Consider the following 19482-nt stretch of genomic DNA (forward strand, 5'->3'; position numbering starts at 1 on the left):
GCCATGCCTCACTACAGAGCAGCCTGAGGGGAGCCCGCGGCCATGCCTCACTACAGAGCAGCCTGAGGGGAGCCCGCCGTGCCTCACTACAGAGCAGCCTGAGGGGAGCCCGAGGCCATGCCTCACTACAGAGCAGCCTGAGGGGAGCCCGCCGTGCCATAGACTACAATGAGCGGTCACTTCTAGTCAGGTGCTACAATACACTAGCTGTGCTCACACTGCTCAGCAGTCACCAGCGCTCCCTCCCGACAGAGCTGGCTGCTGCATGTGTCGGGAGCGCGCATTGTACCGTTGTGTGATGTAGTGACGTTAGGCGCGTCCACCGCACACTCGGGCTAAGGCCTAAGGAATACTGTGTATTCGGGGTCGAAGTTCGTGGGTAAATGCAAGATGGCTGCCGGCGCGCCCCGGACCGCCCGCCGCCGCCTCTGACAGCGGTGACTGTGCGTGTGTGCGAGGCAGCTGCGGGAGGAGGCGGATCTCGGGCACTGCTCGTACAACCGTCCTCCGTGCCCCCTCCTCGGATGTAGATGAGGCTGCTCACACTCCCGGGAAGCTGCAGCCACCCCGGAAACAACAAAGAGGTAAATGAGGAATGTCCCGGAGCGGGCAGCCGTGATTCAGCGGATTGTAGCATCTTCTCCAGTCCCAGCAGCGGCTCCGCTGCCCCGTGCACGCTGCGCTCACAGCAGAGGCCCCTTTAAAAGGAAGGGGTTAAACAGCTAATTTGGGGGGGAGAGGGAACATCCACCGTGGCCATTCGCGGTCCTCCAGGCAAAAGGCGACGTCCGCAAAGTTTCCTCATAAAATGGAAATCCGCCATCCGCTCCATTTTGGGCAGAGCTTGTTTGTTCTGCTGGGAAATGAATAAAATGGGACGTGGCGAGCAGTGCGGGAGCCGCATGGTGTGCATGTGGCCGAGGGGGCACCAGGGGAAGGGCTGCTGGCACCTCTGGTACTACTGGGGCGTGTGGAGCGGGCTACCTGGCTGCATGGCCTCACCTGCGGGGTGTAGGAAGTCAGGACTACTAAAAGTGTGTGTATATATATATATATTTCTGTATTCTTATAGTAGTACTAGTTATTACGGTAAGTCAGGCTTTGTCCGTAGTATATAGTACCAGTTATATTATGGTAAGTCAGTACTATTTATATTTTATAAAGTATGTTATATTATTATTATTTATTGTTATAGCGCCATTTATTCCATGGCGCTTTACATGTGAGGAGGGGTATACATAATAAAAACAAGTACAATAATCTTGAACAATACAAGTCATAACTGGTACAGGAGGAGAGAAGACCCTGCCCGCGAGGGCTCACAATCTATAAGGGATGGGTGAGGATACAGTAGGTGAGGGATTATGGGGATTTATTACTATTTATATCTAGTATAATTGTACCAGTTACATTACGGTAAGTCAGTATTTTTACATGCATCTGTAGTATAGTATTGCACGCTGTATTATGTGCGTGGTCTGTGGCATAGTAGAACCAGTTATATTATGGTAAGTCAGTACTATTTATATGCTCTGTATTAGGCTGTGTGCGCATGTTGTGTATTTGATGCGTTTATCCACGGATAAATGGTCCAAAAATGCAATGGAGTACTTACGCAAGGTAATTCAATGACAGTCCTGAAGTGCTGTGCACATGATCAGTACATTTCTGTCCGTATCTGCAACATGTCAATTTATTGTGCGTTTGTGCGCGATTTTGACCCATTGAATGCACAGGGAAAAAATGCACCAAAAGCACAGCGTATTTTTCCGCATCGTTTTTTCTGCCAAGAGAGGCAGACACCTTGCGGAAATCAATGCAAGCAAATACACAACTTGCGCCTGTATCCTTACAGTATTGCAAGTTATATTACGGTATGAGTACTATTTGTCTATAGTTTAGTAGTGCTAGTTATTATAGTAAGTCAGTACTAGTTATATGTTCTGTTGTATAGTAGTACCAGTTTTGTTACGGGAAGTCAGTACTATTTACAGCGGCAGGTAAACATTTGGGCACCCCTGGTAAAATTATTTAAGCAAGTTGCAGATGAAATTATTTCTAAAAGGCCTTAAGTTAAAGATGACAAATTTCCTTTGTATTTTAGGCAAAAAAATGTATTTTCATTTTTTACATTTTTCCGCGCTATATTTTCCGCAGCATGGGCACCTTGGATTTGGTTTTCCATAGGTTTACATGGTACTGTACAACACATGTAAAACTGCTGTAAGTCCGCAGCTGCCGATCCACAGGCAAATCCGCAACGTGTGCACATACCCTCAACCATTTTTCATTGGAAAATTCTTCCAGTTGTGTGAGATTCCTGGGTTGTTTTGCGTGCACTGCTATTTTGAGGTCTAGCCACACATTTTCAATGATGTTCAGATTGGGGGACTGTGAGGCCCATTGCGGAAGCTTCAGCCTGCCCCTTGAGTTAGTCTGTTGTGGATTTTGACGTGTTTAGGATCATTATCCATTTGTAAAAGTCAGCTTTTTTTCAGATGGTGTTATGTTTGCATCAAGAATTTGTTGAAATGTCATTGAATCCATTCTTTCCTGTAGCTGTGAAATGTTCCCTGTGCCATTGTCTGCAACACAACCCCCAAAGCATGATTGATCCACCTCCATGCTTAAAGGGAACCTGTCACCCCCAAAATGGAAGTTGAGCTAAGCCCACCGGTATCAGGGGCTTATCTACAGCATTCTGTAATGCTGTAGATAAGCCGCCAATGTTACCTGAAAGATGAGAAAAAGAGGTTAGATTATACTCACCCAGGAGCGGTCCGGTTCTGGTCCGATGGGCGTCGCGGTCTGGGGCCTCCCATCTTACGATCATGTCTTCTTCTTGTTTTCACGCTGCAGCTTCGGCGCAGGCGTACTTTATCTGTCCTGTTGAGGGCAGAGCAAAGTACTGCAGTGCGCAGGCTGCGGGAAAGGTCAGAGAGGCCCTGCGCAGTGCAGTACTTTGCTCTGCCCTCAACAGGACAGACAAAGTACGCCTGAGCCGCAGCATGAAGACAAGAAGAGGACGTCATCCTATGAAGATAGGAGGCCCTGAACTGCGACGCCCATCGGACCAGACCGCAGCGGGAACGCCCCTTGGTGAGTATAATCTAACCTCTTTTTCTCATCTTTCAGGATACATCGGGGGCTTATCTACAGCATTACAGAATGCTGTAGATAAGCCCCTGATGCCGGTGGGCTTAGCTCAACTTCCATTTTGGGGGTGACAGGTTCCCTTTAATGGTTGGTGAGATGTTATTTTCCTGAAATTCTGTGTCCTTTTTTTTTCTCTCCACGCATACCTCATTTTGGCCAAAGAGTTCTGTTTTAACCTCATTGGTCCACAGCACAGGTCTTGTTTCCAAAATGCACCAGGCTTGTTTAGATAATAATATAAACAGAATCCACCTATACATATTTAAAGTCAATTAGGGTATAATACCTCTATGACAAGGACATGATCATATTGATCACGGACACTCCCAAATACATATTTCCTACAAAGACTCATGGAGTAATGTCCACATTGAATGAATGAATGATAGAAATAGCTTTATTCACAGAATTAACAAAATCAAAAAATCCAACAAACTAGTAACACAAAAAAATAACATGTTAAAACAGCTTATCATGGACAAAGTACACACAAAGGGGGTCTTCATGCGTTAAGCCACATGAACAGGCAAACACTGAGTATATGTAAGGCTAGCAAACAGGAAATGATGTATCCAGTAGTATCGCTAAAGTGCATTGTGCATTAAAATAAAGAGCCAAAGTAAACATTTGGTTCTGATAACCATAACCTAGCGTACCACAAAATATATCTAGAGGGCAAGCGGGTGGGACAGGAGGAAGTGTGCACAAATCTGCTGTTCAGAGCATTCCGCCCCCTGATCACATAGTATACCCACCGTGTCACCAGACCAGAAAAATCAAATCCTGCTTACCCATATAAGGCTGTCAGTGAATGCATCCAGACAGTCCCGACGCTCGTTTCGCGTGGGCTTCCTTGGGGGGACCATGGCTGTGTGTGACACAAAAACCCTCCACCCTTATAACTACATTCTTCATGTGTCCAGCATCAGCGGCGCAATTAGACGGCGCATGCGCACTGGATCCCGAGTCCCATATGGGCACCACTCCCCCAAGCCTCCCATGTGACACAGATGGTCAGAGGGAAATCCCTCGTGACGTCACAGACCGGCCGCGTCACTGACGGATGCCGGAAAGATGCGCCAAGGACACGGGCACAGCAGGCATGCGCACACGCCCGGTTATGCCATGGAAGACAAAACAAAAGGGAAATAGAAAGAAATCCTATATGTAAGGGAGGAGCTCTGCATTCCGGTGTTAGTCATGTGATAGCAAATGCGGGAGCAGATGCATACAGTCCGCAGATTTCAAAATTTCCGGCACTGTGCTTCTCTGCACTGGCTGTGAGCGCCGGCCAGCCGGAAAGCACAGCGGTGACGTCACCGCTCTGCTTTCCGGCCGCTGTGCTTACAGTCAGTGCAGGAAAGCACAGCACCGGGGACAGACAGCGGAATGTAAGTATGTAGTGTTTGTTTTTTTTACTTTTACGATGGTAACCAGGGTAAACATCGGGTTACTAATCGCGGCCGATGTTTACCCTGGTTACCGGCATCGTTGGTCGCTGGAGAGCTGTCTGTGTGACAGCTCTCCAGCGATCGACATCGTTGTCGGTATCGCTGCAGCGTCGCTGAGTGTGAAGGTGCCTTAAGAATTGACCAGTGTCTACTCATGATGCTACGTATGGTTTCCCATTGATGGTTATAGGTAGTGATTTATCTTAGATTGTTCCTGTGGTTTATTAAATCTTTCTTCCTTTTTCCCCACAAGGAGATCATGTCTCCTTGAGTTCCTGGCACAGGCATAGCCACGCTTTATGCTTCTCTTACTATATCCCCGTGCCCGGAACCTCTCCCCAAGGTCCACGGACTGTCTCTCAAACGCTTCCTCAGATGTGCAAATTCTCCTCGCACGTAAAATTTGACCAATGGGGATGGCCCCAATTGTTCAGCTGGTATGAGAGGAGGATGCATGAAGAAGGGCATTTACCGATGTTTCCTTTCGGAAAACATCAGTATGTATAGCCCCATCTTCCTGAACAAGCAACCTAATGTCGAGAAACGTAATAGCCCAGAACCTGGGGGATGGAGCGTGCGCCTTCCTGAAACACACCCCTCTCCCAGAACCCCAGAAAAAGATTGGCATAAGAGGGTGCACACGTCGGCCCCATGGCAGTGCCACGTTCTGGAATGCTGCATTCTGACAAGGTGGCTCTTTTAGTTCTGGGTACTGTAACTGCCGAAATAATCAGTTTTGTAATTTGTCCTAAATACCTTTTCTTCAGTCAAGGAGGCAGGCCTTTCCCCCCTGCTGCAGACTCCACACAGCCGTCACTCAAATCTTCTTGGCGCCGCCTCCTCAGCGCTGTTTTGAAATCAGCCGGCGCCTGCTCTCTTTTGTTATGCCTTGGGCAGGCGCAGTGAGCGCTGCCCGTCCTTTGGCCTCATATGCAGTCCAGCTGACTCTAGTACAATAGTGCAAGTTATGACACTTAAGTCAGTACTATTTACAACCATAATTCCAAAAAAGTTGTGATTCTGCATATAATGTAAAGAAAATATGAATGTAGTAATTTAGAAATCTGTTTTATTCATAGCAGACCATAGAGCACATACCAAAAGTAGTAAACAATTTTATTCCCATTTTAAACAACTCATTCTAAGATGACCACCATACAGGTCCTAGAGGAGAGATACAGTTGTGTGAAAGTGTTCGCCTCTTCCTGATTTCTTATTCTTTTGCATGTTTGGCACAATTAAGTGTATAAGGTCTCCAACGAATATGAATATTAGACAAATATAATAACACAACTAAACACAAAATGCAGTTTTTAAATGAAAGTCTTTATTATTAAGGGAAAAGGAAATCCAAACCTACAGGACCCTGTGTGAAAAAAATTATGGCCCCCTAAATCTAATAACTGGTTGGGCCACCCTTGGCAGCAACAGCTGCAATCAAGTGTAATGCGATAACGTTCAATCGGTATTTTATAACGTTCTGCAGGAATTTTGACCCACTCATCTTTGCAGAATTGTTGTAATTCAGCCACATTGGAGGGTTTCAGAGCATTAACTGTCTTTTTCTTAAGTCATTCAGAGGTAGACTTGCTGGTGTGTTTTGGATCGATGTCCTGCTGCATATCCCAAGTATGCTTCAGCTTGAGGTCAAGAACAAATAGCAGGACATGATCTTTGCTAGACAGCAGAATTCATGGTTCCATTTACCACAAGCAAGTCTTCCAAGTCCTGAAGCAGAAAAACAGCCGCAGACCATCACACTACCACCACCATATTTTATTGTTGTTCCCTAGTGTTTGATTCCCTTTCCCTTATCCCTTAATGTTGCACTTAGCCTTTCCTATATTGTGGTGACAATTTTACCGTTGGTATGATGCTCCTTTTCTGAAATGCTGTGTTACTTTTACATCAGATATAATGGGACACACAGCTTCCCAAAAGTTCAACTTTTGTCTAGTCAGTCCACAGAGTATTCTCCCAAAAGTCTTGGGATTCATCAAGATGGTTTCTGGCAAAACAGAGACAAGCCTTTGTTTTTATTGCTCAGCAGTGGTTTTTGTCTTGGCACTCTGGGCAAAAATGGTCTGCATGGCAGTCTTTCTTATGGTGGAGTCATGAACACTGACCTTAACTGAAGCAGGTGAGGCCTGCAGTTCTTTAGATGTTGTTGTGGGGTCTATCGTTACCTCTTGGATGAGTCAGTGCTGCACTCTTGGGGTAATTTTGGTCAGCAGGCCACTCCTGGGAAGGTTCACCACTGTTCCATGTTTTCAGCATTTGTGGATAATAGCGCTCACTGTGGTTTGCTGGAGTGCCAAAGCTTTAGAAATGGCTTTATAACCTTTTTCAGACTGGTGGATCTCCAATTAATTTTCTCATTTGTTCCAAAATTCCTTTGGGTCACGGCATGATGTCTAGCTTTTGAGGATCTTTTGGTCTTCGCTTTCAGTCAGGTCCTATTTAAATTATTTCTTGGTTGAGAACAGGTGTGGTAGTAATCAGACCTGGGTGTGGCTAGGGAATTTTAAGTCTACTTCCCAAAGATGTGATAAACCACAGTTAACCCCTTCATGACCCAGCCTATTTTGACCTTAACGACCTGGGCGTTTTTTGCAATTCTGACCAGTGTCCCTTTATGAGGTAGTAACTCAGGAACGCTTCAACGGATCCTAGCGGTTCTGAGATTGTTTTTTCGTGACATATTGGGCTTCATGTTAGTGGTAAATTTAGGTCAATAAATTATGTGTTTATTTGTGATAAAAACGGAAATTTGGCGAAAATTTCGAAATTTTCACAAAAAGCTGCACCCCTCAAGGTACACAAAACCACATTCAAGAAGTTTATTAACCCTTCAGGTGCTTCACAGCAGCAGAAGCAACATGGAAGGAAAAAATGAACATTTAACTTTTCAGTCACAAAAATTATATTTTAGCAACAATTTTTTTGATTTCACAATGGTAAAAGGAGAAACTGAACCACGACAGTTGTTGTCCAATTTGTCCTGAGTACGCTGATACCTCATATGTAGGGGTAAACCACTGTTTGGGCGCAGGGCTTGGAAGGGAAGGAGCGCCATTTGACTTTTTGAATGAAAAATTGGCTCCACTCTTTAGCGGACACCATGTCACGTTTGGAGAGCCCCCGTGTGCCTAAAAATTGGAGCTCCCCCACAAGTGATCCCATTTTGGAAACTAGACACCCCAAGGAACTTATCTAGATGCATAGTGAGCACTTTGAACCCCCAGGTGCTTCACAAATTGATCCGTAAAAATGAAAAAGTACTTTTTTTTTCACAAAAAAATTCTTTTAGCCTCATTTTTTTCATTTTCACATGGGCAATAGGATAAAATGGATCCTAAAATTTGTTGGACAATTTCTCCCGAGTACGCCGATACCTCATATGTGGGGGTAAACCACTGTTTGGGCACACGGCAGGGCTCTGAAGGGAAGGCGCGCCATTTGACTTTTTGAATGGAAAATTAGCTCCAATTGTTAGCGGACACCATGTCGCGTTTGGAGAGCCCCTGTGTGCCTAAACATTGGAGCTCCCCCACAAGTGACCCCATTTTGGAAACTAGACCCCCCAAGGAACTTATCTAGATGCATATTGAGCACTTTAAACCCCCAGGTGCTTCACAGAAGTTTATAACGCAGAGCCATGAAAATAAAAAAAAAATTATTTTCTCAAAAATGATCTTTTAGCCTGCAATTTTTTATTTTCCCAAGGGTAACAGGAGAAATTTGACCCCAAAATTTGTTGTCCAGTTTCTCCTGAGTACGGTGATACCCCATATGTGGGGGTAAACTACTGTTTGGGCACATCCCGGGGCTTGGAAGTGAAGTAGTGACGTTTTGAAATGCAGACTTTGATGGAATGCTCTGCGGGCGTCACGTTGCGTTTGCAGAGCCCTTGATGTGGCTAAACAGTAGAAACCCCCCACAAGTGACCCCATTTTGGAAACTAGACCCCGAAAGGAACTTATCTAGATGTGTGGTGAGCACTTTGAACCCCCAAGTGCTTCACAGACGTTTACAACGCAGAGCCTGTAAAAATAAAAAATCATTTTTCTTTCCTCAAAAATGATGTTTTAGCACGCATTTGTTTATTTTCACAAGGGTAACAGGAGAAATTGGACCCCAGTAATTGTTGCGCAGTTTGTCCTGAGTATGCTGGTACCCCATATGTGGGGGTAAACCACTGTTTGGGCACACGTCGGGGCTCGGAAGTGAAGGAGCACCATTTGACTTTTTGAATACAAGATTGGCTGGAATCAATGGTGGCGCCATGTTGCGTTTGGAGACCCCTGATGTGCCTAAACAGTGGAAACCCCTCAATTCTACCTCCAACACTAACTCCAACACACCCCTAACCCTAATCCCAACTGTAGCCATAACCCTAATCACAACCCTAACCCTGACCACAACCCTAATTCCAACCTAACCCTAACCGTAAGGCTATGTGCCCACGTTGCGGATTCGTGTGAGATTTTTCAGCATCATTTTTGAAAAATCCGCGGGTAAAAGGCACTGCGTTTTACCTGCGGATTTACCGTGGATTTCCAGTGTTTTTTTGTGCCGATTTCACCTGCGGATTCCTATTGATGAACAGGTGTAAAACGCCGCGGAATCCGCACAAAGAATTGACATGCTGCGGAAAATACAACGCAGCGTTTCCGCGTGGTATTTTCCGCACCATGGGCACAGCGGATTTGGTTTTCCATAGGTATACTTGGTACTGTAAACCTGATGGAACACTGCTGCGGATCTGCAGCCAAATCCGCACCGTGTGCACATGGCCTAATTCTAAAGGTATGTGCACACGCTGCGGAAAACGCTGCGGATCCGCATTAGTTTCCCATGAGTTTACAGTTCAATGTAAACCTATGGAAAACAAAAATCGCTGTACACATGCTGCAGAAAAACTGCACGGAAATGCAGCGGTTTACATTCCGCAGCATGTCGCTTCTTTCTGCGGATTCCACAGCGGTTTTACAACTGCTCTAATAGAAAATCGCAGTTGTAAAACTGCAGTGAAATGCGCAGAAAAACCGCGGTAAATCTGCCATAAATCCGCAGTGGTTTAGCACTGCGGATTTATCAAATCCGCAGCGGAAAAATCCGCAGAGGACCAGAATACGTGTGCACATACCGAAACCCTAACCCTAGTTCTTACCCCAACCTTAGTGGAAGAAAAAAAAAAATCTTTATTTTATTATTGTCCCTACCTATGGGGGTGACAAAGGGGGGGGGGGTCATTCAGTATTTTTTTTATTTTGATCACTGCGATAGGTTTTATCGCAGTGATCAAAATGCACTTGAAACGAATCTGCCGGCCGGCAGATTCGGCGGGCGCACTGCGCATGTGCCCGCCATTTTGGAAGATGGCGGCGCCCAGGAAAGAAGACGGACGGACAACGGGAGGCTCGGTAAGTATGATGGGGTGGGGGGGGGAACACGGGGGGTGGATCGGAGCATGGGGGGGTAAATCGGAGCACGGGGGGTGGATCGGAGCACGGGGGTGTGCATTGGAGCATCGGGGGTGGATCGGACTGCAGGGGGGGTGGATCGGAGTGCAGGGGGGGTGGTTGGAGCACGGGGGGGTGATTGGAGCACGGGGGTGAGCGGACAAGAGCACGGGGGGGAGCGGACAGGAGGACGGAGGGGAGCGGAGCAGTGTAAAGGACAGATCGGAGGGCTGGGGGGGCGATCGGTGGGGTGGGGGCACATCAGTGTTTCCAACCATGGCCGATGATATTGCAGCATCGGCGATGGCTGGATTGTAATATTTCACCAGTTATAATAGGTGAAATATTACAAATCGCTCTGATTGGCAGTTTCACTTTCAACAGCCAATCAGGGCGATCGTAGCCACGGGGGGGTGAAGCCACCCCCCCTGGGCTAAACTACCACTCCCCGTGTCCCTGCAGATCGGGTGAAATGGGAGTTAACCCTTTCACCGAATCTGCAGGGACGCGATCATTCTGTGACTCAGCATATGCGTCACAGGTCGGATTGGCACCGACTTTCATGACGCATACGTTGTGTCACAGGTCGGGAAGGGGTTAATTTATGTTTTAAGGGGGTGGAGGGCAAACACTTTTTCACACAGCAAGACCTTGTAGGTTTGGATTTTTCTCCCTTTATAGATACCCTCATTTAAATACTGCATTTTGTGTTATCTTTGTCTAATATTTAAATTTCTTTGTTGATCTGAAATATTTAGGTGTGGCAACATGCAAAAGAATAGGAAATCGGGAAGTGAGCAAGCACTATTTCACACAACTCTATGTATCATCCAGGTTGGTAGCCTCGGTGATATAAGCCCGGAAATGCAGACTCCAGCAGGTATAGTGCTGACAGAGTTAATAGGGCGTGTCAGGTCCTGGTTTACGAGCACTCCGAAACATGGGTGGGACTAGCTGCTCACATATCCCCATCGGGGCAGGGTATGGCAGATAAAAAGGAGACTAGTTGTCTCATTTAATGCATGTGAGTGGAGGTGAACAGACCTCCAGTGTTGTTTGTCTTTGCCAAGGACTAAAGAGCTGGACACTTGGCCGAGCGGGCGAACACACACTATGGTATGGATTATTTACCGTATATACTCGAGTATAAGCTGAGATTTTCAGCCCAAATTTTTGGGCTGAAAGTGCCCCTCTCGGCTTATACTCGAGTCACGGTGCGCGGCAGGGTCAGCAGGTGAGGGGGAGAGGGCGCTGAGGCATACTCACTCACCTAGTCCCGGCGCTCCTGACGCTCCCCCTGCCCTTCCCACGGTCTCCGGGTGCCGCAGCTCTTCCCCTGTTCAGTGGTCACGTGGGACCGCTCATTAGAGAAATGAATATAGACTCCACTCCCATAGGGGTGGAGCCACATATTCATTCCTCTGAGCGGTGCCAGTGACCGCTGACAGGAAGAGCTGCGGCACCCGAAGACAGTGTGACAGGCAGGGGCAGCGTCAGGAGCGCCGGGACTAGGTGAGTATTTTATATTCACCTGTCCGCGTTCCACACGCCGGGCGCCGCTCTGTCTTCGCGTCCTCTTGCACTGACTGTTCAGGTCAAAGGGCGCGATGACGCATATAGTGTGCGCGCCGCCCTCTGCCTGATCAGTCAGTGCAGAGAGACGTCGGGACGGGACGCTGAGGAGCTTCAAGCAAGAGAGTATGGCATTTTTTTATTATTGCAGCAGCAGCAATGGCACAGCTTTATACGGAACATCTATGGGGCAAAAATGAACGGTGCAGAGCACTATATGGCACAGCTATGGGGCAAGAATGAACGGTGCAGAGCACTATATGGCACAGCTATGGGGCAAGAATGAACGGTGCAGAGCACTATATGGCACAGTTATGGGGCAATAATGAACGGTGCAGAGCACTATATGGCACAGCTATGGGGCAATAATGAACGGTGCAGAGCACTATATGGCACAGCTATGGGGCAATAATGAACGGTGCAGAGCACTATATGGCACAGCTATGGGGCAATAATGAACGGTGCAGAGCACTATATGGCACACCTTTCTATGGGGCAATAATGAACGCTGCAGAGCACTATATGGCACAGCTATGGGGCAATAATGAACGGTGCAGAGCACTATATGGCACAGCTATGGGGCAATAATGAACGGTGCAGAGCACTATATGGCACACCTTTCTATGGGGCAATAATGAACGCTGCAGAGCACTTTATGGCACAGCTATGGGGCAATAATGAACGGTGCAGAGCACTATATGGCACAGCTATTGGGCCAATAATGAACGGTGCAGAGCACTATATGGCACAGCTATGGGGCAATAATGAACTGTGCAGAGCACTATATGGCACAGCTATGGGGCAATAATGAACGGTGCAGAGCACTGTATGGCACACCTTTCTATGGTACATCTATGGGGCAATAATGAACAGTGCAGAGAACTTTATGGCACAGCTATGGGGCAATAATGAACGGTGCAGAGCACTATATGGCACAGCTATGGGGCAATAATGAACGGTGCAGAGCACTATATGGCACAGCTATGGGGCAATAATGAACGGTGCAGAGCACTATATGGCACAGCTATGGGGCAATAATGAACGGTGCAGAGCACTATATGGCACAGCTATGGGGCAATAATGAACGGTGCAGAGCACTATATGGCACACCTTTCTATGGTACATCTATGGGGCAATAATGAACGGTGCAGAGCACTATATGGCACACCTTTACATTTCAAACAATTCTCCACATGGTTAACAAAAGGCTGGAAAAGTAACTAATACTAATACATTTTCAACTTAGTTACATACTGTGTATAAAAATAGCATGTTGGTGAGGCAGTTTTTCAGAAACAAACATGGTCAACGTCAGGAAAACATACAATTGCAAAAACTTTTAATATTCCACCATCTACAGTACATAATATCAAAAAAATTAAGAGATTCTGAGGAAATGATGTGTACAAGGGAAAAGGTTGATGGATAAAGATTTTCGGGATAATGAACGGCCTAGATCTACTACGGGACTTTATGAACCGTGAAACCCACCTATTTGATGCTAGACTGCAGTTATATAGGGCCCCAAAGGCTGAAACTTGAACCTTAAGGGTGCTAGTTGCTAACCCGAGCTGCAACCCTGCTTGCAGAAATTCATATCCCCAACGGTTCACCCAGGAAGTCGAGAAACTTCTTCCATGTTCTACCATAGATTCTAGATGTTATCCCGAAAATCCCTACCTGGGATCTGAATCTAGTCTTAGAGTCCTTAACCAGAGACCCCTTTGAGCCTTTGTAGGAATTGTCACCAAAGTTACTCTTAAAACAGTGCTACTGGTAGCCTTAACAACAGCCCGTAGGGTGGGTGATTTACAGGCCCTGTCTATATGCCCTCCATATACTCAAATTTTTGAAGACTGAATAGTTCTAAGACCAGATCCGGCTTATTATTATTGTTATTATTTATTGTTATAGCGCTATTTATTCCATGGCGCTTTACATGAGAGGAGGGGTATACATAATGAAAACAAGTACAATAATCTTAAACAATACAAGTCATAACTGGTACAGGAGGAATGAGGACCCTGCCCGCGAAGGCTCACAATCTACAAGGGATGGGTGAGAATACAGTAGGTTAGGGTAGAGATGGTCATGCAGCGGTTTGGTCGATCGGTGGTAGCTGCAGGTTGTAGGCTTGTCTGAAGAGGTGGGTCTTCAGGTTCTTTTTGAAGGTTTCGATGGTAGGCGAGAGTCTGATGTGTTGTGGTAGAGGGTTCCAGAGTAGGGGTGATACGCGAGAGAAATCTTGTATACGATTGTGGGAAGAGGAGATAAGAGGGAAGTAGAGTAGGAGATCTTGTGAGGATCGGAGGTTGCGGGTAGGTAAGTACCGGGAGACGAGGTCACAGATGTATGGAGGAGACAGGTTGTGGATGGCTTTGTACGTCATGGTTAGGGTTTTGTAGTGGAGTCTCTGGGCAATGGGGAGCCAGTGAAGGGATTGACAGAGGGGAGATGCCGGGGAATAGCGGGGGGACAGGTGGATTAGTCGGGCAGCAGAGTTTAGAATAGATTGGAGGGGTGCGAGAGTGTTAGAGGGGAGGCCACAGAGCAGGAGGTTGCAGTAGTCAAGGCGAGAGATGATGAGGGCATGGACTAGGGTTTTTGCAGATTCATGGTTGAGGAATGAACGGATTCGTGAAATATTTTTGAGTTGAAGTCGGCAGGAAGTGGAAAGGGCTTGGATATGTGGTTTGAAGGAGAGATCAGCGTCAAGGATTACCCCGAGGCAGCGAGCTTGTGGGACTGGGGAGAGTGGGCAGCCATTTACTGTAATGGATAGGTTCATTGGGGGGGTCGCGTGAGATGGGGGAAAGATGATGAATTCTGTTTTGTCCATGTTAAGTTTCAGAAATCTAGCGGAGAAGAAGGATGAAATAGTGGACAGACATTGAGGGATTCTTGTTAGAAGGGAGGTGATATCTGGTCCAGAGATGTAGATCTGTGTGTCGTCAGCATAGAGGTGATACTGAAAGCCATGAGATTCTATGAGCTGTCCCAGGCCAAAGGTGTAAATGGAGAAGAGCAAGGGCCCAAGGACTGAACCTTGTGGGACTCCGACAGATAGAGGGCGAGGTGAGGAGGTGGTGTGTGAGTGGGAGACGCTGAAAGTCCGGTCTGTTAGGTATGATGAGATCCAGGATAGGGCCAAGTCTGCGATGCCAAGGGATGAGAGGGTTTGTAATAATAGGGAATGGTCCAATGTGTCAAAGGCAGCCGACAGGTCGAGGAGGAGGAGGAGGACAGAGTAGTGTCGCTTGCTCTTGGCGGTTAAGAGGTCATTGGTGACTTTAGTTAGGGCAGTTTCGGTGGAATGGTGTGACCGGAAGCCAGATTGTAGGCGGTCAAAGAGGGAGCAAGAAGAGAGATGGGAGGACAGTTCAAGGTAGACGTGTTGTTCCAGTAGTTTGGAGGCATAGGGGAGAAGTGATATAGGGCGATAGCTAGATACAGAGGATGGGTCAAGTCCCCTAGGTAGTCCTTAAATTCCATTGGAGTCAGGAGATTACTTTACCATCATTCTGTAATAATCCTTGGAATCTTGGGGAACAAAAGTTCCATACGTTAGACGTAAGGAGGTCCATGTTACAATACAGATCCATAACCAGTCAGTAAAGGAAATACCAGATCCTTTTCGTAGCCTTTCAGGGTAGCAGAAGAGGGTGCAGGGTAGCTAAAAGTACCATTGCCAGATTGATCAGGGAGGCCATTAGTTTATCCTACTCTGCGAGTGGCACTCTGGTTCCTGAAGGCATCAACGCTCAATCCACCAGAGCCGTGGCTACCTCCTGGGCAGAAAAAGCTGGGGTATCAATTGATCAAATTTGTAAGGCTGCTACCTGGTCCTCACCCTCAACTTTTTTCAAACACTACCGGCTAGATCTATCCTCCACTGCTGACCTAACCTTTGGTAGAAGGGTGCTGCAAGCGGTGATCCCTCCCTAAGGTGTTTCATTCTACAAAAGTCTCTCAGATGTGCTGTCATAGGGGGAACGGAAAACACCAAGGTTACTTACCGGTAGCCAGTTTTTACGGAACCAATGATGGCACCCGTATATCTCCCCCCTCCGACCCCCCCCATGATCATCCATTCGGTGTGCACTATAGTTTTCAGTGTTTTTTAGTTCATATGATGTGGTGATGGTTTTGCCATGAGTACTAACCAGGCGGGCCTCTCATGCTCTGTAAATCAACTGAAGCGACTGAGAGGTACCGCCCTCTTATTTTCAGTAGGGTTCCTGTCCTGACTGACTGATCCCCTCTCTCAGGTGTGCTGTCATGGGTTCTGGATAAACTGGCTACCGGTAAGTAACCTTGATGTTTTGCTATCTTAGATAGGTCCATCAGGGTCTTCCTTACCTTGACCGTTATCTCGATAATATCAAGACTTTGGGTTTCTGGTCTCCCTCTTCACCGTGTTCTTTTATTCTTCCAACTATGATGTCCTTCTTTAGTGATTAGCTTCTCGTATGATGTGTCCAAAGTAGGCAAGTCGTAGCTTAGTGATCCTTTCTTCGAATTACTTGTCTGGCTTGATATTTTTTTTTTTTCCCCAAAAATTAATTTTTGTTTTTCTTAACCCCTTACCGGCATCGGACGTACTATACCGTCCGATGCCGGCTCCCCTGCTTTGATGCAGGGCTCCGCGGTGAGCCCGCACCAAAGCCGGGACATGTCAGCTGTTTTGAACAGCTGACATGTGCCCGTAATAGGCGCGGGCAGAATCGCGATCTGCCCGCACCTATTAACTAGTTAAATGCCGCTGTCAAACGCAGACAGCGGCATTTAACTACCGCTTCCGGCCGGGCGGCCGGAAATGACGTCATCGCCGACCCCCGTCACATGTCCGGGGGTCGGCGATGCGTCTCCATTGTAGCCATAGAGGTCCTTGAGACCTCTATGGTTACTGATTGCCCGTCGCTGTGAGCGCCACCCTGTGGTCGGCGCTCACAGCACACGTGCAATTCTGCTACATAGCAGCGATCAGCAGATCGCTGCTATGTAGCAGAGCCGATCGTGCTGTCCCTGCTTCTAGCCTCCCATGGAGGCTATTGAAGCATGGCAAAAGTTAAAAAAAAAAAAGTTTAAAAAAATGTGAAAAAAATAAAAAAAACATAAAAGTTTAAATCACCCCCCTTTCGCCCCAATCAAAATAAATCAATAAAAAAAATATCAAATCTACGCATATTTGGTATCGCCGCGCTCAGAATTGCCCGATCTATCAAATAAAAAAAAGTATTAACCTGATCGCTAAACAGCGTAGCGGGAAAAAAACTCGAAACGCCAGGATTAAGTTTTTTTGGTCGCCGCGACATTGCATTAAAATGCAATAACGGGCGATCAAAAGAACGTATCTGCACCGAAATGCTATCATTAAAAACGTCATCTCGGCACGCAAAAAATAAGCCCTCAACCGACCCCAGATCACGAAAAATGGAGACGCTACGAGTATCGGAAAATGGCGCAATTTTTTTTTTTTTTTTTTTAGCAAAGTTTGGAATTTTTTTTCACCACTTAGATAAAAAATAACCTAGTCATGTTTGGTGTCTATGAACTCGTAATGACCTGGAGAATCATAATGGCAGGTCATTTTTAGCATTTAGTGAACCTAGCAAAAAAGCCAAACAAAAAACCAATGTGGGATTGCACTTTTTTTGCAATTTCACCGCACTTGGAATTTTTTTCCCGTTTTCTAGTACACGACATGCTAAAACCAATGATGTCGTTCAAAAGTACAACTCGTCCCGCAAAAAATAAGCCCTCACATGGCCAAATTGACGGAAAAATAAAAAAGTTATGGCTCTGGGAAGGAGGGGAGCGAAAAACGAACACGGAAAAACGAAAAATCCCCTGGTCATGAAGGGGTTAACATCCGTAGTATTTTTAACATTCTTCTCAAGTATTACATTTCAAAGGCTTCGATACTTCTTATTTCTTGGTTCTTTATTGTCCAGGTTTTGCATCTGTTTGTTACCACAGAAAAGACCAATGTTATAGCCGTGTGTCTTCATCGCCAGTAAAATGATCCTTGATATTTATTATACGTTTTTTTATTTTCCATGGCAATTTACATGTGAAAAGTTGGCAAATATAGACACATACAATAAACATGAGCAATAACAATGCACCAACAGGTACAGAAGGAGAGAGGACCCTGCACACGAGTCTACAGGGGATGGGTGAGGATACACTAGGAGAGGGTAGAGCTGGTTGTGTAGGTTGAGGATCACTGCTGGTTGTGATATAATGTGAAGACTTTGTCCAGTTGTTGATTTGCACATAGCCATTCTCCTATTGACTTCCAGTGTCGTCTCTTCTTATGTTATCATCAAACTGAGTAAAGGTATGTTCACACTGGGCATTTTTGCTGCGTTTTTTAATGCAAATTTTTAGCTGCTTTTTACAGTACCAGCAAAGCCTATGATATTTTAGAAATCTCATGCACACACATTGGTTTTTTGTGTCATCAGGATTTTGTGCTTTGCTACTTTTTTTGGACATGGAGCATGTTACTTCTTTCAGCGTTTTTGCAGCGTTTTTCACCCATTGGCTTGAATGGGTGTTTAAAAAACGCTGCAAAAACGCAGGTATCATTATTTGCAGAATTTTTTTCTGCAGAAAAGTCAATGGACATTAGTATGGACAGAGACACAAAAACGCACCAAAAATGCACCTTAACCTGCGTTTTTGCCACTGCTTCTTTGCTGCCAAGAAATCCGGTTTTGCAGCAAAAAAAGCAGCAAAAACGCCCAGTGTGAACTTACCCTTAGTTTTTAACTTCCAGTTCGTCGCCATCCATCTCATATCTGTCCTGATCGCACCTGGCAGTAGTCCTGTAGTAATCCTTGTCGTCTTTTTATTGAGTAACAGTTCATAATCTCCCAAAACTCCAGCAATTGGGCTCCTCATTTCCCAGACATTTGCAGCCTGGGCTAAGCCCGTCCCAATTTTTTTGAGATTTGTTGCTGCCATCTGTTTTTAAATCTGTTAATAATTTCAAATGAAATGGAAAAATGTCTATTTTTTTTATCTTCTGATATGTGGTGTATGCTCTGTTGTGAATAAAATATGGCTATACTATTTACAACGTATTGCATACTTGTTTTCTTTTCATCTTATTCAGTGTCCCAACTTTTTGGGAATTGGGTTTGTATATGCATCTGTAGTATATTGGTAAAAATTGCAATGTGGAAAATTAAAGGGGACTTGTGCCCCCACCCTCCCAGGCATTTTTAACTAAAAGACCCACACTAATGCTGCATTCTGTCAAGGTGGCTCTTTTAGTTCGGGTCCCTGCAAGTGCTGAAATACTCGCTTTTTATAATTTGTCCCTGATACCTTGAAATAGACTTGGGCCATGTCTTTTCTCCTGGACAGAAACACCTCACAGCCGTCACTCAATACTCTGCGCGCCGGGCTCCGCCTCCTCTGCCTTCATTAACGTTCCACTGGAGCTCCCGGATTTACCGCCTTGTCAGTGACCACCGTGGTGTGTCCCTCATTTCCCAGACGACCTTCCGCGGTCGGAGCAGCAACCGCAACAGCGACCACTTTGAGGAAGTCAACAAACAGCAGTCGCCCGTGTGTTCTGCTGCGGCGCCTGCGCTGTAAGTTCGAAGGGCAGCGCAAACTGTGCATGCCCGAAAAAAACTTTTGCAGGGACCCAAACTAAAAGAGCCATCTTGACAGAATGCAGCATTAGTGCTGCACAAGGTGGCTTTTAGTTAAAAACGCCTGGGGGGTGACAGGTTCCCTTTAAGTATTTGATACACTGACAATTTTGCAAGTTTTTCCACTTACAAAGAATGAAAGAGGTCTGTAATTCTTATCGTAGGTAC

At 46.1% G+C, this 19482-nt stretch overlaps 1 protein-coding gene across 1 annotated transcript in view; it reads left to right on the top strand.

Annotated features, from left to right (window-relative positions):
- The first annotated feature begins 287 nt into the window (after positions 1–287).
- The window catches only part of LOC138676083 (transcriptional regulator QRICH1-like), a 77535-nt gene continuing 58340 nt past the window's right edge, over positions 288–19482 (top strand). Inside the window, exon 1 of the mRNA XM_069764944.1 lies at positions 288–584. The gene's annotated coding sequence lies outside the window, so the exon portion shown is untranslated. The remainder of the gene's footprint in view (positions 585–19482) is intronic.

This window comes from Ranitomeya imitator, chromosome 4, assembly GCF_032444005.1.
Source record: "Ranitomeya imitator isolate aRanImi1 chromosome 4, aRanImi1.pri, whole genome shotgun sequence".
In the NCBI taxonomy this organism is placed as follows: Eukaryota; Metazoa; Chordata; class Amphibia; order Anura; family Dendrobatidae; genus Ranitomeya; species Ranitomeya imitator.